Consider the following 5,035-nt stretch of genomic DNA (forward strand, 5'->3'; position numbering starts at 1 on the left):
CCCTAGTCGAGTGCCCTCGGGGCCTTGGGGCGCGCACTGATTTCTGCATGCGGCTCGGGCGCTTCTGTTCCTAGCGGGCCGGTCCAGGAGAGCCTTATCCCCCCGTAACCTCCGCAGTGGGAGTCAGCCGGGATGGAGTGCCCCATCCGGTCACCCGTGAGCCGCTCCTCCCAGCTCCGCCCCTACCATCTGCTGTCCTCTTGTCTGCATTGCTGCTGACTCCGGACTTTGGGAACGGCCTCCCAAAGGAAACACCCAGCACCGACGTTTTGTCAAGAGGCGGAGGCTCTTGGAACGGAAAGGCTTTCTGGAAGGAAGAGAAGCAGCCCCCTTCGCCAGGCTCCTCCTAAATTGCACTCGGACCCTCCAGAGACAGGGGAGGCTCCTGAGGCGGATGGCGCTGGGAATACCCCTTCCCTCTCAAGAAAGGAGACAGGGGCCTGCAGTCCCTGGAGAAGAAAGCTGCGTGTCTGTGTCTTGGCTGACCCCCGCCCCTCCCCAGAAGGCCCGGGCTGTCGCTGGAGGGGGTTCCAGAGTGCCTTTCCGAAGATTAAGAGCCGCCCCACTCGCTCCCAGAAGAATACGCCCAGAGCCCACGCAGGCTCACCCAGAGAGTGAGTTCTCCCGGAAGTTGCAGAGGTAGATGGTGGCAGTTGGCTGTGAGATGGTGGGCATAGGACCCAAGGGGCCGGGCAGTTCCTTGGCCCCATGGAGCATTGTCAGCATCGTAGTGTAGTGCTACCCAGAAACATGCATGGTTAATGCTACGCCCTTCAAGACTGCTCAGAGGCAGATCTTGAAGCTACCCACTGGGAAGATGGTGGTGAGGCGTGCCATCCTCAATGACTTCAGAGCCCTCCAGGACTTTCAGCCCTAACCCGGGACATCTCCCATATCCCCTGCCTCTCTCAACCGGAAAGCCAACTTCCCAGAGAAAGCCTCCATGTCTCAGGCATCTCACCAAGATGCTGCTGCACTGGGACGCACAGGTCGGGAAAAGCCGACATTCCCCTGTGGAAGATGCTCAGGCCACCATGGAGCTTTGCAAGTTGGTGGAAGTTGAGTGGGAACAGCAGCTGGCCCAGAATCTCCCAAAAGACTAGCAGTGCTGGGGACATTGGTGATGCGAGCAGGCAGAGGAAGCCCCCAGGGAGAGCCAGGGCAGTGGCTACGGATGGACGCTCCACCAGCTCTGCACCGTTGGAAGCTAGATTTTTTGGTGAAGAGAAAGGTGCCATCCTAGACTTAATATCCATTGAAACTTCACCTGAAAAAACAAACAAACAAAAAAAAAAAGAACCTCAGGTGAGATAATACTTGTAAGTGATCTGAAAACCCAGTTATCAGAAGAGGGGTGGTGTAATACTGAATCCCTGTATTAGGTCAAGGTGAGCCCAGGCACTTGAGCTTGCTGGTGGTGCTTAGTGGAGAATGGTGACAAAGAGATAAGGTAATCCTAGACTTCATGATAATAATTTTAGTACCAACTATAGTAGTAGCTGAAGAATTTAAACATTATTTTAAATGGTTGTGTTTTTTTCTACTGATGCTGTTTAATCAGCAACTGCTGAGTATATATTTTATTGCTATTATTAAGAGGCAGAGAGACAAAGAGATCTCTTATCTCTTAGCTCTCTTCCCAAATGACTGGGTTAAAACTATAAGCCAGGAACTCAACCCAGGTCTCCCATGAGAATAGCAGGAATCCAATTACTTGAGCTGTCATCACTGCCTCCCAGGGCATGCACTAACATGAGCTAGAGGTGAGCATTGAACTCAAGTTCTTCCATGTGGAAATCGGCACCCAAATCAGCACCTTAGCCTCTAGACCAAACACTACCCAGTCAACCACGGAATATTACGGTCAGAATGATAATGTGAAAAAAGAGAGAGAAAAGCACAGTGGGCTTATACCTCAAGACTTGTGAGAGTAGTGTCTACCTTGCATTGTTAAAATCTGCCTGGATCAGTTGGTGCTTCTGAAGGGTTATCACCCAAGCATCCATGTGGAGATGACAGTGACACGAAATGGAAGGACTCTGCCCAGACATTCTGGGTAACCAGGATAAATGTCTCCCTTGAGATAAGAGGGTAATTCAAACAGTTCATGCAAAATGGAGGTAAAAGATAAGGTTCTTTTGTCTAGAAATTGAGATACAGCCTAGTTTTGTCATAACACACATTTTTCATAAACTTCTTGAAGACCCCTTGTATGCATGGTTAGAAAGCTTACTGGGAAATCAACGTGATGAAATACTCATAACTCTTCCTTTTTCATTTTAGAAACAGAGTCTACCTGCTATAACTGCTACAAAACTGGGAGAAACGTGGTCATTTTCTCATATTTCTTTTCTATGTAATTTTTCAGAATTAAACCATTATTAGCTCTGTGATGCAAACTGATCAAGCTGAAATCCTATTCGTGGACTTAAGAAAACTGGCCTGGTGGATATATTTACTGAATTGCTAAGAAATCACTGGCTGATGAGCATAAGACAAAATATAGCACCCCACAGAAGGAAATCAGAAAATGACAGACTTTCTTGAATAGCCAAACCAGTAGTTGAGTTTGTCCTTTTGTGAGTTTGAAAATTAGAATAACGCACTCTTCTTATTGTCCTGACTACAGGACTTAAAATTTTCAGTGAACCCTCTGGCTAAAACTGTTCTTCCCTCTTACGTTGACACTGATACTTATTCTAGAAATTCCTGAAGATTCAGCTTTGACACTGCTGAGCCCACTTCTGTGCCCTACCCTTGTGATGGTGCAGCTGGCAAAAGTCATTTGCCTACCTCTCCCTTCTGCTCTAGAAACGTCACTGCAACTTTTCCCCTGGGTTTATTTATTTATTTATTTACTTTTTGACAGGCAGAGTGGACAGTGAGAGAGAGACAGAGAGAAAGGTCTTCCTTTTGCCATTGGTTCACCCTCCAATGGCCGCCGCGGCTGGCCACTTGGGCCATCCTCCACTGCACTCCCTGGCCACAGCAGAGAGCTGGCCTGGAAGAGGGGCAACCGGGACAGAATCCGGCGCCCCGACCGGGACTAGAACCCGGTGTGCCGGCGCCGCTAGGCGGAGGATTAGCCTGTTGAGCCACAGCGCCGGCCTCCCCTGGGTTTATTTTGAACTTTCAATTTGAAGAGCAGGATGGTGAGAAAACAGCTTTGAGTCTAAGCACGGCTTCCTAAATGTGTTTGCAATGGTTTATCTGGCTTCATGAACCACTGCTGCAGGATTTGGGCCTGGGTAGGGAAGATTAAACTGGTAGGTGGTACAGCTTTCTTTGCTTACATCTTAAAGCACACTTCTTGTGCATTGAACACACAGAGGCATTTCAAAGCCAAGTGGGTATGAAATTGAGGTAAGAAAGTACCAGTTGTATGGGTGCACCTTAAGCTCCAGGCTGCCACTTGTGCTCTTTGTCAAGGCCCAGGTGCCAACAAGTAGGACGGATGGGCAGATGCGAAGAGAAGCGCTGGAGGCTGGATGTTTGGTTGTGTCCTCTGCTAGGTGAATGGTCCAGCAGGCTCCTGCCTGCACATCCCTGAGTGTGCTGGCCCTTTCTTTTCTTCATGAATGCGGAAGTGAGGATATGGGCCCCATAATCACAGCCCCGCCTCCAAACTCCAACTTCTCACATGGGCAGTGGCAAGCCCTCATGCACCTAGGCTGGTTGTGGTGTGTGGCTTATGGGTACATGGGTGGCATGCCAGGGACTGCCATCCCAGATTCTCTGGAATGACATCAAAACATACGAAAAATGGAAAAGCAAGACAGTCATTTCTCTTTTCCCATTCAGGAATCACTTTCAAACCCAGTATCATTATTTAGGAGTTTTTATAACGTAAAATATGGCACCCCATTTCACTTACATTTCTACTTTGTTTTCTAATCACCTGTCATGTATGTTCTTTTTTTTAAATATTTTATTTATTTATTTGAGAGGTAGAGTTATAGACAGTGAGAGGGAGAGACAGAGAGAAAGGTCTTCCTTCTGATGGTTCATTCACAAAACGACCGCAGTGGCCGGAGCTACGCTGATCTGAAGCCAGGAGCTTCTTCGGGTCTCCCTCATTAGGTGCAGGGGCCCAAGGACTTGAGCCATCTTCTACTGCTTTCTCAGGCCACAGCAGAGAGCTGGATTGGAAGAGGAGCAGCCGGGACTAGAACTGGTGCCCATTCGGGTTCTGTCCCGCTTGCTCCTCTTCCAGTCCAGCTCTCTGCTGTGGCCTGGGAGGGCAGTGGAGGATGGCCCAAGAGCTTGGGCTCTGCACCCGCATGGGCTCTGCACCCGCATGGGAGACCAGGAGGAAGCACCCGGCTCCTGGCTTTGGATCAGCGCAGCGCGCCAGCTGGAGCAGCCATTTGGGGAGTGAACCAACGGAAGGAAGACCTTTCTCTCTGTCTCTCTCTCTCTCACTGTCTATAACTCTACCTGTCAAATAAATTAAAAAAAAAAAAAAAAAGAACTGGAGCCCACATGGGATGCCGGTGCTGCAGGTGGAGGATTAACCTACTGCACCATGGCGCCAGCCCCTGTCATGTGTGTTCTATTCATTCAAACTTCTACACTTTTCCTTAGCCTCTCTTTCCTTCTCTCTCCTTCCTCCTTTGCATGCTCTACACTGACTCTCTAGATGTCTCTGGCTCATGACTGCATTTAGCCAGGAAAGTAACTGAGGTCAAATACTATAGACTCTCCTCTTCCTCCTTTTTCCCACAGGCTCTCCCTCAGTAAGGGACCCTCTAAAATAGAGCATCTTTCTCAGATCCTGTAGCTCTTGGAGGAGCTTGCTTTCTAGAGAGCTCCCCCTCCAACCTGTTCACCACCTTATAATTCTCCCAATCCAGTCCCCAGTACCAATAGCCGGGTCCTGACTGTGGGCCGGTGGAGGCCTCCCTGAAATCAGGTCTCCGGCATAAACAGAGATTGAGTAGAGTTAGATCGTTTCCCTCACTGTTGACAAATACCTGAAATTGCAGTTGACTAACTGGAGTCAGGGAGGAATCACTCGGATTAAGAGCATGGGAGG

General features: G+C 49.2%; 1 pseudogene; it reads left to right on the top strand.

Moving 5' to 3' along the window:
* Window positions 1-394: 394 nt before the first annotated feature.
* LOC133765816 (interferon-stimulated 20 kDa exonuclease-like 2) lies at window positions 395-1,103 on the top strand (annotated as a pseudogene).
* Window positions 1,104-5,035: the final 3,932 nt, after the last annotated feature.

This window comes from Lepus europaeus, chromosome 8, assembly GCF_033115175.1.
Source record: "Lepus europaeus isolate LE1 chromosome 8, mLepTim1.pri, whole genome shotgun sequence".
NCBI lineage: Eukaryota > Metazoa > Chordata > Mammalia > Lagomorpha > Leporidae > Lepus > Lepus europaeus.